This window comes from Papio anubis, chromosome X (assembly GCF_008728515.1).
Source record: "Papio anubis isolate 15944 chromosome X, Panubis1.0, whole genome shotgun sequence".
Taxonomy (NCBI): domain Eukaryota; kingdom Metazoa; phylum Chordata; class Mammalia; order Primates; family Cercopithecidae; genus Papio; species Papio anubis.
The window spans coordinates 61,049,356-61,067,959 of record NC_044996.1 but is presented as its reverse complement, the minus strand read 5'-3'; positions in this window follow the sequence as shown (position 1 = coordinate 61,067,959).

The following is an 18,604-nucleotide window of genomic DNA, read 5'->3' as shown; positions in this document are numbered from 1 at the left end:
TAGCAAGCTAATGCAAGAGCAAAAAAATAAATGCCACATGTTCTCACTTTTAAGTAGGAGCTAAATGATAAGAACAAATGAACACAAGAGGGGAACAACACACACTGGGGCCTGGATCAGGAGAAATAACTAATGGGTACTAGGCTTATTACCAGGGTAATGAAATAATCTGTATAACAAACCCTCATTACTTAAGTTTACCTATATAGCAAACCTGCACATGTATTCCTGAACTTACAATAAAAATTAAATAAATAAAAATAAAGTGGCCAACAAACATGAAAAAATACTCAACATCACTAATCATCAGAAAAAAATGCAAATCATAACCACGATGAGATACCATCTCACATCAGTCAGAATGGCTATTATTAAAAGGTCAAAAAGCATTAGATGCTGATGAGACTACAGAGGAAAAGAAACACACACTGTTTGGGAGAATGTAAACTAATTCATCCCTTGTGTAAAGCAGTTTGGAGTTTCTCAAAGAACTTAAAACAGAGTTATTATTTATCCTAGCAATCGAATTGCTGGGTACATAACCAAAGGAAAAAATATCATTCTACAAAAAGGACATATGCACACATATGTTTATTACCATGCTATTCACAATAGCAAAGACAAGGAATCAACTTAGGTACCAATCAATGGTGGACTGAATAAAGAAAATATGATGCCTATACATGGTGAAATACTATGCTGCCACAAAAAAGAACAAAATCTTATTCTTTGCAGCAATATGGATGCAGTTGGAGACCCTCATTCTAAGTTATTTAATGCAATAATGGAAAACCACATGCCCCATGATCTCACTTATAAGTTGGAGCTAATCATTGAGCACGCACGGACATAAACATGGGAATAATAGACAAATTGGACTTCCAGAGAGGGGAGGAAGGGATGTGTGGGTGCAGACCTATCTATTGGGTATGTTGTTCACTAACTGGGTGACAGGATCCATACCCCAAAACTTAGCATCATGCAATATACCTATGTAACAAACCTGCACACCTATCCTTTGTATATAAAATAAAAAATGAAGCACTGCTATACACCAACAATATCCAAGCTGAGAATCAAATCAATAACTCAATCCCTTTAACAACAGCTCCAAAGAAAAAAAAATACTCACGAAAGTACTTAATCAAGCGGGTGAAACATCTCTATAGGAAAACTACAAAACACTGCTGTAAGAAATCATATATGACACAAAGAAATGGAAACACCTCTCATACTCATGGATAGGTATAATCAATATTATGAAAATGATCACACTGCCCAAAGCAGCCTACAGATCCAATGCAATTCCCATAAAAACATCATCATTATCATTCACAGAATTAGAAAAAAATCCTAAAATTCATATGGAACCAAAAAAGAGCCCACATATTAACAGTGAGACTAAGCAAAAAGAACAAATCTGGAGGCATCACATTATCCAATTTCAAATTATACTGCAAGGATATAGTTACCCAAATAGCATGGTACTGATATAAAAATAGGCATGCAGACCCATGGAACAAAGTAGAGAACCCAGAAATAAAGCCAATACTTACAGTCAACTAACCTTCGCTAAAGCATACAAAAACAAAAATTGAGTAAAGGACACCCTATTCAATAAATGATGCTGGGAAAACTGGCAAGTCACATGTAGAAGGATGAAACTGGATCCTCAACTCTCACCTTATAAAAAGATCAACTCGAGATGGATCAAAGACCTAAATATAAGACTTGAAACCATAAAAAATCTAGATGATAACATCAAAAAAACTCTTCTAGACATTGGCTTATGCAAAGAATTCATGAGTAAGACCCCAAAAGCAAATGCAACAAAAACAGAAATAAATAGATGGTACCTAATTAAATTAAAACGCTTCTGCACAGCAAAATAAATAATCAGCAGAGTAAACAGACAACCTGCAGAGTAGGAGAAAATATTTGCTAATTATCTATTCAACAAAGACTAATATCTAGAATCTACAAGGAACACAAACAAATCAGAAAACACAATCAGAAATGACAAAGAGGACATTATACCAGTCTCCACACAAATACAAAACAAAAAATCCTCAGAGACTATTGCAAACACCTTGACACACAGAAATTTAAAAACCTAGAAGAAAGGGATCAGTTCCTGGAAACATATGATCCCCTAAGATTGAACCAGAAAGAAATAGAAACACTGATCAGACCAATAATGAATTTTGAAATTCAATAAGTAATAAAAATCCTGCAAACCAGGAAAAGCCCTAGACCAGACAGTTTCACAACTTAATTCTACCAAACATATAAAAACCTGGGACCATTCCAACTGAAAATGTTACCAAAAATTGAGGAAGAGAGATTCTTCCCTGATCCCTAATTTATTCTATGAGGCCAGGATCTTCCGGACACAAAAACCTGATAAAGACACAACAACAACAACAAAAAAAAAAACTTTAGGCCAATATCGTTGATGAACATAGATTCCAAAATCCTCAACAAAATACTAGCAAATCAAATTCAGCAGCACATCAAAAAGTAAATTGACTGTAATCAATAGGTATTATCCGTGGAATTCAAGGTTGGTTCAACATGCACAAATCAATAAATGTGTTTCCTCACATAAACAGAACTAAAAACAAAAGCCATGTGATCATCTCAATGCATTCAGAAAAGGATATCTATAGCATTCAACATCTTTTTTTCATATTAAAAACACTCAACAGGCCGGGCGCGGTGGCTCAAGCCTGTAATCCCAGCACTTTGGGAGGCCGAGGCGGGTGGATCACGAGGTCAGGAGATCGAGACCATCCTGGCTAACATGGTGAAACCCCGTCTCTACTAAAAATACAAAAAACTAGCCGGGCGTGGTGGCGGGCGCCTGTAGTCCCAGCTACTCGGAGGCTGAGGCAGGAGAATGGCGTGGACCTGGGAGGCGGAGCTTGCAGTGAGCCGAGATCGCGCCACTGCACTCCAGCCTGGGTGACACAGCGCGAGACTCCGTCTCAAAAAAAAAAATAAAAAAAAAAAAATAAAAAAAATAAAAACACTCAACAAACTAGGCACTGAAGGAATATATTTGAAAATAATAAGAGCCATCTACACAATATCCACAGTCAACGTCATACTGAATGGGCAAAAGCTCAAACAATTCCCCTTGAGAACTAGAAAATGACAAGGATGATCACTCTCAACCATACCTATTCAACATAGTACTGGAAGTCTTAGCCAGAGCAGTGAGACAAGAGAAATAAATTAAAGGCATCCAATTAGGAAGAGAGGAAGTCAAACTATCTCTATTTGCATCCAATGTGATTTTATATCCAAAAACTCCATAGTCTCTACCAAAAGTATCCTAGATCTGGTAGACAATTTCAGTAAGGTTTTAGGATACAAAATCATTGTACAAAAATCAGTAGCATTTCTAAACATCAACATCCATGCTAAGTGCCAAATCAAGAACACCATCTCATTCACAATGGCCATATAAAAAAGATCTAGGAATACCACTAACTAGGGATCTGAAGGATCTCTACAATGAGAATTATAAAACACTACTGAAAGAAAGAAATCAAAGATGATACAAACAAATGAAAAAAACATTCCATGCTCATGAATAGGAAGGATATATATTGTTAAAAGTGGTCATGCTGCCCAAAGCAATTTACAGATCTAATATTATTCCTATCAAACTACTAACATCATATTTCACAGAACTAGAAAAACTATTCTAAAATTCTATGGAACCAAAAAATAACCCAAAGTGTCAAAGCAATCCTAAGAAAAAAAAATGTTGGAGGCAGTATATTACCCAACTTCATGCCATACTATAAGACTACAGTAACAAAAATAACAAAGTAATGGGACAAAAACAGAAACATACACCAATAGAACAGGTAAGAAAACTAAGAAATAAAGCTGCATACCTACATGCATCTCATCTCTGACAAAATTGACAAAAAACAAGCAATGGGGAAAGAGTTCTCTATTCAATAAATGATGCTGGGACAATTGACCAGCAATATGTAAAAGATTAAAACTGGACTCCTTCCTTAGACCATATACAAAAAGCAATTCAAGATGGATGAAAGACTTAAATGTAAAACCTAAAACTATAAGAACCTAGAAGAAAACCTAAGAAATGCTATTCTGGACATAGGCCCTGTCAAAGATTTCATGACAAATATGCCAAAAGCAATTGCAACAAAAACAAAAATTGACAAATGGGATCTAATTAAACAAAAGAGCTTCTGCACAGCAAAATAAACTATCAACAGAGTAAACAGACAACCTACAGAATGGGAGAAAATATTTGCAAACTATTCATCTGGCAAAGGTTTAATATCCAGAATCTATAAAGAACCTAAACTAACAAGCAAAAGACAAACAAGCCCATTAAAAAGTGGACAAAAGACATAAACAGACACTTTTCAAAAGAAGACATAGATGCAGCCAGCAAGCATTTGAAAAACGCTGAACATAACTGATCATTAGAGAAATGTAAATCAAAACCACAAGGAGATGCCATCTCACATCAGTCGAATGGCTATTATTGAAACATTAAAAAACAACAGATGCTGGTAAGATTTTGGAGAAAGTGGAATGCTTATACACTGTTAATGGACATGTAAATTAGTTCAGTCATTGTGGAAACAGTCTGGAGATTTCTCAAAGAACTTAAAACAAAACTACCATTTGACCCAAAAATCCCATTACTGGGTATATACCTGAAAGAAAACAAATCATTCTACCAAAAGGACATGTGCACTCATATGTTAATAGTGAAGAAAGTGAAATAATACCAAAATATTTCTTCTCCTCACTAAAAATTACAGAATTAAAGGGGATCTCAAAGATCATTTTTAACTATCTCACCTTAAAAAACAAATAATTTCCAGGTTTGTTAAGAAGCAAAGTGATAGCTCCAAGATTATCCAGGAAGCACCATAATCAGTCTTTGATTTTACATTCTCCCCACATCCAGATTCAAAACAAAACGTCTCTCCTTTTTCTTTTCAACAATCCCAATGTATATCTCTAATTATCTATTATCTTGTACTGAATTTATTTAATATTGGGTTCATTTGCTTGATTAAAATCTCCTTGCAAAGAGAGATCCTTTTTATTCACATTTGCATTCATAGACACATACATCTCACTTTGTACATTTCAACAAAAGTTTATTAACTAGACAAAATTATTAAATTCAAAAATAAGGGCTAGACATTGGTTTTTATGACTATTATTCTTTTTACAATGTTATCTTGCCACTTCTATTCATTTATTTTACCTACTAAAAATTAAATTATATAGCCTATGTAAAAATTGTTTTTCTGCTGAAATAGTTCTGCCTGCCTCAGGTTCCTCAAGATGCTGTAAGAAATGCTAAAATGATACATGTAAATTAAGAAAAACCTTTTGGCAAAGAATATATTGTTTTAAAATTCCAGGGTCAAGAGAAGGATATGAAATATCCAAAACAGGAAAATATAAAGACAATTATTTGTGGTTTCCTGGGGCTTGAAGGAGAGGAGCTGGGGAGTGACTACTAATGGGTATGTGGTTTCTTTTGGGAATCATGAAAATGTTCCCAAATCAGATTATGATTATAGTCACACAACTCTTTATTCATTCTATAATCCACAGAATTGTACACTGTAAATAGGTGAACTTTATGGTATCAAAATTATATCTTAATAAAGCAGTTAAAAAATGCTCTCCCCAAATGGAAAAAAAATAGTCCATAGTAAAATTGGTTGATGAGAAAGTTTAAATGATTTGAACTCCTGTGATTTAAAATTCTGGATATACTTACCGCTCTTTATATAAGAAAGTTATAATATTAAAAGAATAGATATGTTAACAGTAAAAAATAATTGCTTGGAGGATAATCAGCCTTATCTGGATTCCAATTTTGGCTCTACCACGTATTTGATGTGTAACCAATTACTTAACCACCTTGAACCACCGTTTCCTCAGAGGAAAATATTAGTACCTAATTCATAAGATTGTCATAAATATTAAATAAGAACTATTATATTCAGTGCTTAATGCCTCTTGTTACTCTTTCTCCATTTATTTTTATTTTATGCTATATCCAACTCTAGATTTTGGGGCTTAAGTCTACCCACATAATCACTTATTTCTTCTTTTTTTCATACGGATAATTTGCACATTACAACTGTAGAATTTAATATCTCATCTCACAAACATTCTCACCTTTGTTTTATATGGGAAAGCTTCATATGTTCCTCTTTGTTTTATATGGGAAAGCTTCACACGTCTACCTTAATCCTGCTAAACTCTATGTGGATTAGGAACATAAACTCTTAGGGCAAACTTATTGTATTTAAATTCCATTTCCAAAATTATTAACTGTTTGAACTTTGGTAAGTGATTTGCCTCTCTTGCCTCCGTTTCTTCATCTGTAAAGCAAAGATAAAAATAACATTGACCTTATAGGCTTTAACACTGAGGTGTCTTACTTCATTATGTGTTGCTATAACAGAAAACCTGAGGCTGACTAATTTATTTTAGAAAAATAGGTTTATTGAGCTCACAATTCTTCAGGCTAGGAAGATCAAGGGATGGAAGATCTTCAGGCTAGGAAGATGTACTTGGCTTCTCATGAGGGATTTTGTACTGCATTATAACATGCCAGAGAAAGTCAAAGGAGAAGTAGACACATGTACAGAGGCATCCTGGTTTTATAACAACCCACTGTTAAAAGAAAAACCTCAAACAAATTAAATTGAACAGAGTTTCATTAAGCAAAGAACAATTTGTGAATGTGAAATTACTCCCTAACCAGAATAGGTTGAGGAAGATTCCAAGATTCTGTATGGTCAGAGAAGATTTTTGGACAGAAAAAGGAAAGTGATGTACATAAAATATAAGTGAAATACAGAAACAGCTGGACTGGTTACAGCTTGACCTTTGCCTTATTTGTACACAGTTTGAACAGCTGGCTGCCTGTGGCTAGCTGCAACTCAGTAATTGGTACAGTAGCAGATTATAGTCTATTTACACATCCAATTAGTTTACAGTTCACCAAATACTGAGAAATGTTTCAGGACAAGCTTAAAATGTGGAAGGAGACAGCTTTAGGCTAAACTTTAACACCCACTCTCAAGAGAATATTTTCAGTCTCTTGAGAAAGAGAACTTATTCTCTACCACAAACCATTCCACGTAATTTATGAGATGCTCATCCTCATAAGCCAAACACCTCCCATTAGTCCCTACTTTCCAATGCAACCAAATTGGAGATCAAATTTCAACATGAGTTTTATTGGGGATGAGCAAACTATATGCAAGCCATAACATGAGGATAGTACCTGCTAAATAGAAAGTTCACAGTCACTATTGAATATCAAAAATGATTAATAAGTATAATTATTCTCATACAACTCTTCAACTTGTGGATCCATAAAGACTCTGGCATTGCTTGTATTTTCCAATAAATATTCTTATTCACTCTCTTAAACAAACTATTTTATTCTACACTTTACCCCAATAGAACCGTAAGCCTTTGTAGGGACCCTATATAACTGTAACCCTTTTCCTTATTATGTTTATTTATTTATTATGCCTTAGCCCAGCTGGACTTGAAAAATAATATATTTATAGTCTGTGTTCATTCAGCACCCAGTCGTGAAGAATCAGAAGACTACCTTGGAGGTCAAAGATTTTTACTTGCTCTAGAGTAGCTCAAAAAGTCTACTTGGACACAAAGGTACAAAGTAGGCAAGGGAGATTCTCCAGAATATATCTAGGGTAAGTAATACCTCTAGAACATCTATGTATTCTTTATTTAAAAAAAAAAAAAAGTTTTTATTTTTGTGGGATCATAGTAGGTGATATATTTATGGAGTACATGAGATATTAATATTTTGATGCAAGCATGTAATGTGAAATAATCACATCATTGAGAATGAGCTATCCATCCACTCAAACACTTATCCTTTGTGTTACAAACAATCCAATTACATCGTTTTATTTATTTATTTATTTATTTATTTATTTATTTATTTATTTTTATTTTTTGAGACGGAGTTTTGCTCTTGTTGCCCAGGTTGCAGCACAATGGCACCATCTCAGCTCAGCGCAACCTCTGCCTCCCGGATTCAAGCGATTCTCCTTGCTCAGCATACCGAGTAGCTGGGATTACCGGCATGCGCCACAACTCCTGACTAATTTTGTATTTTTAGTAAAGATGGGTTTTCTCCATGTTGGTCAGGCTGGTTTCAAACTCCCGGCATCAGGTGATCAGCCCTCCGCATCCTCCCAAAGTGCTGGGATTATAAGTGTGAGCCACTGAGCCCGGCCTGTTTTAGCTATTTTAAAATATCCACATTATTATCAACTATCCTGTTGCGCTATCAAATAGTAGGTCTTATTCATTCTCTCTAGCTATTAACATTCCCGATTAACATCCCCTATTAACATTCCCCACCTGTTTGCCAACCCCCCCCCCTATGCTTCCCAGCCTCTGGTAACAATTTTTCTACTCTGCATCTCCATGAGTTCAATTATTTTGATTTTTAGATCCCACAGATAAGTGAAAACATGTGATGTTTGTCTTTCTTAGCCTGGCTTATTTCACTTAACATAATGACATCCAGTTCCATCCATATTATTGCAAATGACAGAATCTCATTCTTTTTTATGGCTGAACAGTATGCCATTATGTATATTAGAACATTATTCATTCATCTGTTGATGGTCACTGAAATTACTGCCTTATCTTAGCTATGTGAACAGTGCTGCAACAAACATGGGAATGCAGATATTTCTCTGATATACTGATTTCCTTTCTTTTGCGTATATACCTAGTAGTGGGATTGCTGGATCATAGGGTAGCTCTACTTTTTGCTTTTCTGAGGAACCTCCAAACTGTTTTCCATAGTGGTTGTACTAATTTACATTCCCACCAACAGTGTATGAGGGTTCTCTTTTCTCCACATTCACACCAGCATTTGTTATTGCTTGTCTTTGGATAAAAGCTAGTTTAACTGGGGTGAGATTTCATTTCTCTGATGATCAGTGATGTTGAGCACCTTTTGCCATTTGTATGTCTTCTTTTAAGAAATGTCTATTTAAATCCTTTGCCCAACTTTTTCTTGAGCTATTAGATACTTTCCTATAGAGTTGTTTGAGCTACTTACATCTTCTGGTTATTAATCCCTTGTCAGGTGGATTGTTTGTATATATTTTCTTCCATACTGTGGGTTGGCTCTTCATTTTGTTGATGATTTTCTTTGCTGTGCAGAAGCTTTTTAAGTTGATGTGATCTATTTTGGCTTTGGTTGCCACTTGTGGGGTACTGCTCAAGAAACTTTTGCCCAGACCAATGTCCTGGAGACATTTCCCAAAGTTTTCTTGGAGTAATTTCATAATTTGTCTTAGATTTAAGTCTTTCATCTATCTTTATTTAATGTGTGTATATGTCAAGAGATAGGGGTCTATTTTCATTCTTCTGCCTATGGATATCCAGTTTTCCCAGTACCATTTATTGAAGAGACTGTCTTTTCCTCAGTGTATATTCTTGGCACCTTTGTGGAAAATGAGCTCACTGTAGGTATGCGGATTTGTTTCTGGATTCTCTATTCTGTTCCATTGGTCTATGTGTCTGTTTTTATTTAAGCCAGTACCATACTGTTTTGCTTACTATAGTTCTGTATCATAATTTGAAGTCAAGTACTGTGATTCCTCGAACTTTGTTCTTTTTGCTCAGGATAGTGCTGGCTATTTGGGACCTTTTGTGGTTCCATATAAAATTTAGGATAGTTTTTCCTATTTATGCAAAGAATGTCATTGATATTTTGACAGGGATTGCATTGAATCTGTAGATAGCTTTGGAGAATAAAGGCATTTTAACAATATTGATTCATCCAATCCATGAACATTGAATATTTTATAGTAGCCCCTAATGAATCTAAATTTCTACAGTATCAGTTGTAATGTTTACTTTTTCATTTCTGCTTTTATTTATTTGTATCTTCTCTCTTTTTCTCTTAGATACTCTGGCTACAGGTTTATCAATTTTGTTTAGCCTTCCAAAAATAAATGTTCTTGATTTTTTCATATACTGTAAATAAGAAGTATCTGTGTCATCTTTGCAGTTAACTTCCTATTGATTAATAATTGAGAAACATTTAAACATTTTTTTCTCTGCAAACATAGAATGAGTATTTTTAGATTTTTATGAGGTATTATAGAAAGTTCTGTGCTGCTGTCAAATCAAAACAACGTTTTGCTTATGTATTATGGTAATAATAGCTGTTCAGAGAAACTCAATGGCTACTGTTTTGTTACTGGCAGTCATAGTAGTGCCCTGGGCAAAGTTATGAAAGGCTCATTAACATTATTAGCCATAATAAACCAGTGTTTTTATTATATTAAGTCAATCTTTTTTTCACAGCATGTAAAATATTTTGAAACAGAATTGGGGTATTATGTATTTTCTTTAATATCCATGGGTGTGTGTGTATATATATGTGTATGTGTATATATATATAGATATAGATAGATAGATAGATTAAGCAGCAAGTGAGTGTTTGCCTTTGGATAGTTTGAATGTTGCATTAAGCTCCCTATAAGTTTCTCATTTTCTTTCTTCAGCCTTACTTGTTCCTGACTTTTAGTAGTCCGATATGCATCACTGTCACTTTTTCATTAGTGCTGCTACCATGAGCATTTATGATAATTCAGTGTATGTGCCATAGTTATTACTGTAAGCTTCTGAACTGAGAATTAAACCTCATAAAGTCAGTTAACTGTGTAGAATATTTCAGTCTATCACTGTCAATTATTCTTTAAGACTATAGCCTCCCACCCAGTGCTCTGGGTAACTCAGAAATAAGAAGATATTTTCATTTATATAATAAGGTTGACGTGTGCCTTTACAATCCTCTTGAGCATGTCAAAATAAACATACCATACTTTCTATAAGCAATTGTTACTGTGCCCTCTAATTGTTGATATATGATAAAATCTTCTATCATATATTTGATACACTTATGCACAACATAATGATATACAATAATATGCAAATATTTTGTTTAAGTATTATAGTAATGATTCCTGACCCATCAGATTATAATACCATCTTTATATCATACTTTTTCTATATTTAGATACATTTAGATATAGAAATGCCTGCCATTGTGTTACAATTGCCTACAGGATTCAATACAGTAACATTGTATACAGGTTTGTAGTGTAAGATCATTAGACTATCACATGTAGCCTAGGTGTGTAGTAAGCTATACCATCAAGATTTACTTAAGTACACTCTATGATGTTCACACAATGAAAAAAAATTGTCTAATGATGCATTTTTCAGGATGTATTCACATCATTAATCAACACATAACTGTATTCAAATATATGACCAATACCTATAAACTATGGATTCATATAAATCATTTGGTAGTTATAAAACTTGAAGATACCAGGTAATACTTCATTTTGCAAAACTCAGGAAAAATAACAAGATTTGGCATGTGACAGACACATATCTATGAATGTAGGTTTTTTTGCTGTAGTTTTCATTTCTTCAACGTGTGTTATGTGAAATTTGCAGGGTTATATATATATTATAAATATTTAGCTTTTTTGTTCTTAAAATGAAATGTGTTAATATTTTTTAAATTTAAGCTATTTACTATCTATGTTTTAAAGGTTTACCTATATATTATTTGTACATATTTCCATTTAAAAAGAAAAAACATATCACCAAAGAAACAAATAAATGAAATTTGTGTTCCTAACTATCATTAAAAAAAACTTGTTAGGCAGTAAGAAATGACTGAGGATTTTTTATGTACTCCGAAGGTGATTTGTTTCTATTGGTGGAGGTAATTATATTGCATTGTAACTTCAACATGCATTCTACATTAACTTTTGTAAACAGCAATAGCAGACAATTGTTTCTAAACTCATCTTCAGAAAAAAATGGGTTCAGTATTGGCAGAAAAGTATAGAACATATGATTTTAGATAAAACTATTAAGAGAATTCTGAGAATGAAGTACACGTAAAGTTGAAGACAAAAGGAAAATGCTTGTGTGTATTAAAATAAATGAAATGACATATTGTGGCCAATACTATGCCCCACAAGTTTTATGGGTGTTAAATACGTTGATAGATATAAAGACATACTAGTATCTTTATTTCAGAAGTGAGCAATCTCTCTGAGACTGCAAGTAACTTGCCCAAGATTATCTTGCTAGTAAATGGCATAAAGATGTTGAAATGCAGATAGTTTTGTTCTTGATGCTTGCTCTTATCTACAACAATATACTGCCCCCCAGAAGGAGGAATACATTCATCTGCAAAAGAAAGTGAAGCAACTGAAGGAACAAATTGTGTTTGAAAAGTGTACTGCCTCTAGTTATAATGACCAACATACGAGCTTGCCTCCTAAGGCCAACCGACCTGAAGTAACAACTAATTAACAGGAACTGGTTTTCCACTCTGGGAGTCAATTATGTGAAAAGCTGCATTTAAAAAATAACAATTAAGGTCATTTTATTTAACCATTTTTTAAAAATACTTCTTTATTCTCCAAAATATACTTTAAATTTTTATTCAAATTCATTTAAAGCACTGACAAAGTGGTCTAAAACATTCTATGAATACATTTAGGGGAATTATTTTATTAAAAAAAATAATCTCAATGACACCTTTTTGTGTGTGTGGATATACTAGGTGAGGTGTTTATCCTTTAGGACACTAACCAAACCTCAACTTTTTCATACATGTCTTTCTGACCCTCTTAGAGAGTATTTGTCAATCTTCCCTTTTTTCTGAACCAATTTTCTCATACCTTTCATGGCAACTCACACGTTGCAATGAAATTTTATTTTCATGCCGACTTCATTAAGTAAACTGCATCAAACACAGGCGGAATTGGGTGTTTATTCCATCTCTGTAATCCCACCACTAAGTAAGAGGCTGAATACATGTGTAATAGGGTAATAAAAAGTCCATGTGCTTAATTATATTTTAAAGTAGAGATGGAAAATACCTTTTGAATTCAGAGTAAGATTTCAACTGTGATATTTGAATCTGAACAAAGTATTAGGTTTTTAAAAATATATATGTGAACTACAAGAACATTGAGTCCCTTTCAAATGGATTGTCATAAGAGCATTAGCAAAAATGCCAGTTTCATTAAAGTTCAGACACTGTAACACATGGCCAACGTATTACCAAGATAAAATATATGATTTTTTTCTTCCCCTCTCCTATCCAAATGAAAACATACACAGAAAGAGTGTCTAGGAAATCTCCACATATCCCATTCCCAAACATACACGTAAATTAGCTAGCTTTTAGTAAAAAGAAAATGTCATAAAGGGGAGCATTTAGGTGTTGTTGACTTTTTAAAGTTCTGAATATAATAGTCCAAAATCTGTTTAAATATTTGAAATGTTTTAAGAACATACTGACAACCTGCTAGTTTCATTATTGAATGTTTCTTCTAGACAAATCTTCGGTTTCCCAAAGGAGTTATGTGCACAATTGCTTTTGCTATTATTAATTTATGGTAACTTGTTCTCAAGTAGTTCTGTTTGTAGCTACAGTTCATGGTGTGCCACTAAACTGCAATAATCTCTGAGTGTATTTCTTAAGCAAAATATAAGGTAATTACAATGCCAGGTGACAATGAAAGAGGAAAGCATTCTACTCTATACGTGACTACTTTATCTTCACGTTTTTAATAGTCTATGGAACAAATTAATTGTTAACAACAAAGTTCCTAACCTATAGTCAGAATAAATTCCACCTATACTGTTCATAAACATCTCAGCAACTATCAAAGTGTTTACTTCCATAAAGTAGGAAATTATAAATTATGTAAAATCATTGTTTGGAAATAAAACCAGTTAACTAGACATTCCTTTACAATGTCTTCTCAAAACAAATTCTACTTTTAGGTATTTTTTTCTACCTGTCTCCTTCCTATGAATATCTCATATTCATTTTCACAGCACCACTGTTTCAATAGAGAGTACTATCCCCTCTAAGAAGAAGATTATTGTCCAAGCATAAAACTAATAATAATTTGATTATTGGAAATTATTTATTTTGGATGGGATAGTATATTGATCAGTGTTTAGGCTGAAGTATACAAAGACTTTAATTTTGTCTAAAAATTAATTTATTAAAATGAAAATAGTGGCCAGATACCAACTCTTGACAGCTTTGGCAGATTAGATTACTTCTATGTGGTGACAAGGGATTAAGATTCCCAAGAAAGGATTAAAAATATTCAATATTGCTTATTTTGCAGTAAGATTTTTAATATTTTACATTTATGAGGCTTCTTTTGGTACTAATAATATAAAGAATTAAAGTACTACAAACATAATTTCACAATAGCGAATGAAACTCATAGGATGGTTTTGTGAACACATATTGAAATAGCTTTAAAAACTGTCACCATATGGTTTTAACATGAAGTATTCAATAGGGGTGGAAAGTGAGACATAGTTCAAATTTTACAGACTTACATTTCCTTTCTCAGCCTCTGAACTAGTGTCTAAAATTATTCATTAGCATAACTACTCTAGAATACATTTTGGTTTCTTAAATATGACCTTTTATGATGGAATGAGTTTAGTTCTACTAAAAAATGAATTAATGTAAAATGGAATATGTATATATTCTTTAATATGCATAAGGAGCAAAAAAAATATATTGCTTAAGAAGACCTTTAAAGGGAGCAGAAGAAGGGAAGTGGAAACAAAGTGAATAAAAAATAAATTTATTCAGATCTAAGATTTACAAGATCAGCCTTTTCCAAAAATGTACCAATTTATGTTTTCAGAAAAGATATCATTATTCTAATATTTAGTAACTTTGCAATTAATGTTGACTCTGTCATAAACACTATTACGTATACTTGCTGTTTTATAAGTATTTCATCTCAGAAGCCTGCTGTGCTTTTCTGCTCTTCTAATTAATGAGCTTTTCCCACCTTGTGATTATCTAATTTTCACTTAATTGCTTTATAGTAATAAAGTTTATCTTGCATTCTTCTCCCATCAGGGTGAGACTTTTTTAAATGCAACAAATCTTCAACCTGTAGAGCTGAAGATGTTACATTATATTAGGACGGTTTCTCTTCCTCTGAGATTTAGAAGATTACATTTTCAACTGAAGGTTGAAAATATTATTACAAGCCTCCCATATCCAGTTGTTCATCACTTATTGAATGTCATAAATAAACAATTTTTGGAAAAGAACATTTTTCAAGGAAAAGAAGGCAATATGAAACGATATTATACCAAATCTATTTCCTTTTTATTGACTTTTGATATGAGATCTCTTTCATGCTCACTGTTTCACCAACTTATTTTCTAAAACTTATTTTACTACTTCTACAACTCATTGTCAAGTGTTCAAACATAATTTGAGCTACTGATTAAATAATACAATAACTAAAGAAATCTTCATATGTTTTTTTATTATGCTCATCCTTTTCTTTAATAAGAATCTATACATTAACTGCACATTTACAGTCATGACAAAACTTCTTTTATGTTTGATACCATACACACTACTGTAATAATTTGCATATTAAGCATAAAGCTGTAGCAATCATGTAAATTAATATATACCTTTTAATATGGTCACCATTTAGACTCAGAACAATTATTTAGACCTAATTTTTATATCCTGGTTTTACTGTATCTAAAAACAATAAAGCAGTGGAGCCTTACAGATAAAGGCTCTGCATGTAAGAGCTTTGTTCTTAAAGAATCTAGCTCAATTCAGCCATCAGAATGAATAAAGTTGATAAGACTACTCCCTTCACCAAACTTTTCAATAACATTAATGCCTATAACAGAAACCACTAATCATTTTTCCTACAGATCACTCAAGCATATTACAAATTTTCAGTCTTTGATCTTTGTGAATTTAATATTAGTTTATCTGGTTTGAAAAGCAAATATGAAGATGGATCAATAATCACTCAGCTATGTAACTGTTATTTGCCTCTCAACATTTGAGTTAAAATCTAAAAACTGAAGTGCTCTATTCTGAGCTTCCAAATTTGTCAATTCTCTATTGTATACACCTAGATAAAATTTGAAGAAAATTTGTTTGTGTTACCTTCAAATATGATTAATTAATTCCAGTAAGTGCTTAATGCCTTTAAACAATACTTAGCACAGCTGCTTGTGGAACTCAGTATTTAGTTTTTGTTAATGGGGTAATCAGTTATGGCAGACCAATGATAACACAAGATGGGTACGCTTTTGATTTTATGTAATCAATATTGCCATTGAGGTTTAAGAGGTTCTTTTGTTTAAAAAATGGCAACATAAAATTACTTACTGTCTTTTAAATAGTTAGAAACTTAATTATAATCACTAGCTGTATGATTTTAACATAAAATGACAGAATGTTTCATGTTTGAGTTGTAAAATCTGTACTTCTAATATAACCTCCATTATTCCTGAACACTGTTGTTACTGGAGCTTCATGTGGCTAGAAAACTGCCAACAAGAGTGTCTCTAATGAGTGCTACAATTGCAAAACACCATAAGCATCCCAGTCTTAGTTTCATAAAAGGGATGATGAGTTATCTCATGAATACCATTATGCCATAAAAAACAAGGAAACTTTGCTGTCATGGTGTTTTCTTGGTAATAAAACTCAGTGTAGTGAATTAGACGACTAGATGAGCAACATTTGGCACTTTTTTTCTCCATTCATCTGTTGATGAACACTTAGGTTGCTTCCAAATCTTTGCTACTGTTAACAGTGCTGCAACAAACATGGGAACGCAGATATCACTTTGATATACTGAATTCCTTTCTTTGGTGTATATACTCAGCAGTGGGGTTGCTGAATCAGAGTATCCCAATTTTTAGGTTATTCAGAAACTTCCAAACTGTTCTCTAGAGTGGTTTTACTAATTCCTGTTCCCATCTGTGGTGTATAAGAGTTCCTTTTTCTCCACATCCTTGCCAGTATTCGTTATTGCCTGTCTTTTGGATATACGCCATTTTAACTGGAGTGAAATGATATCTCATTGTAGTTGTGATTTGCGTTTCTCTGATGATCCATGATATTTAACACCTTTTCATATACTTGTTTGCAATTTGTATGTCTTCTTTTGAGAAATGTCTATTCAAATATTTTGTACATTTTTTGATTAGATTATTAGATTTTTTTTCCCTCTACAGTTGTTTGAGCTACTTATATATTCTGTTTATTAATCTCTTCTCAGATGGGTAGTTTGCAAATATTTTCTCCCATTCTGTGGGTTGCCTGTTCACTTCGTTGACTGTATATTTTGCTGCGAAGAAGTTTTTTAACTTAATGTAATCCCATTTGTTCATTTTTGCATTGGTTGCCTGTGCTTGTGGGTTATTGTTCAGGAAATTTTTGCCAAGACTAATGTTCTGAAGAGTTTCCCCAATGTTTCCTTGCAGTAGTTTCATGGTTTGAGGTTTTAGATTTAAATCTTTAATTCATTTTGATTTGATTTCTATATATGGGGAGAGAGGGGGTTGTGAACCCCAAATAAATGAGACAGGTCTCAGTCAGTTTAGGAAGTTTATTTTGCCAAAGTTAAGGATGCACATCCACAGCCTCAGGAGGTCCTGAACAAATGTGCCCAAGGTGGTCCGAGCACAGCTTGGTTTTATACATTTCAGGGAGACATGAGGGATTAATTAATATATGTAAGATGAAACATTCGTTTGATCCAGAAAGGCAGGATTAATCAAAGCAAAGGCAGGACAACCTGAAGTTGAGAGGGGGCTTCCAGGTCATAAGTAGATAAAAGACAAATGGTTACATTATTTTGAGTTTCTGATTAACCTTTCCAAAGAAGGCAATCAGATACGCATTTGTCTCAGTGAGCAGAGGGACGACTTTGAATAGAATGGGAGGCAGGTTTGCCCTAAGCATTTCGCAGCTTGACTTTTTCCTTTAGCTTAGTGATTTGGGGGTCCAAAGATTTATTTTCCTTTCATAGGGTCTAGTTTCATTCTTTCCATATGGATATTAAGTTTCCCCAGCATCATTTATTGAAGAGACAATTTTTTCCCCAGTGTATGTTCTTGGTATCTTTGTCAAAAATGAATTCACTGTAGGTATGTGAATTCGTTTCTGAATTCTCTATTCTGTTCCATTGATCTATGTGTCTGCTTTTTTGCCAGCATGCTGTTGTGGTTACCATGGCTCTGTAGTAAAATTTGAAGTCAGATAATGTGACTTGTCCAGTTTTGTTCTTTTTGCTCAGGATAGCATATGCTATTCGGAGTCTTTGGTGGTTCCATATACAATTCAGGGTTATTTTTCTATTTCTGCAAAGAATGTCATTGGTATTTTGACAGGTATTTCATTGAATCTGTAAATTGCTTTGGGAAATAAGGATATTTTAACAATATTGATTCTTCCAACCCATGAACATAAAATATTTTTTTCATTTTTTGGTGTCCTCTTCAATTTCTTTCATCAATGTTTTATAATTTTCATTATAAAGATCTTTCACTTGTTTGGATAAGTTAATTTCTAAGCATTTTATTTTATGTGTGGCTACTGTAAATTGGATAACTTTTAAATTCCTTTGCACATGTTCACCATTGGCATATA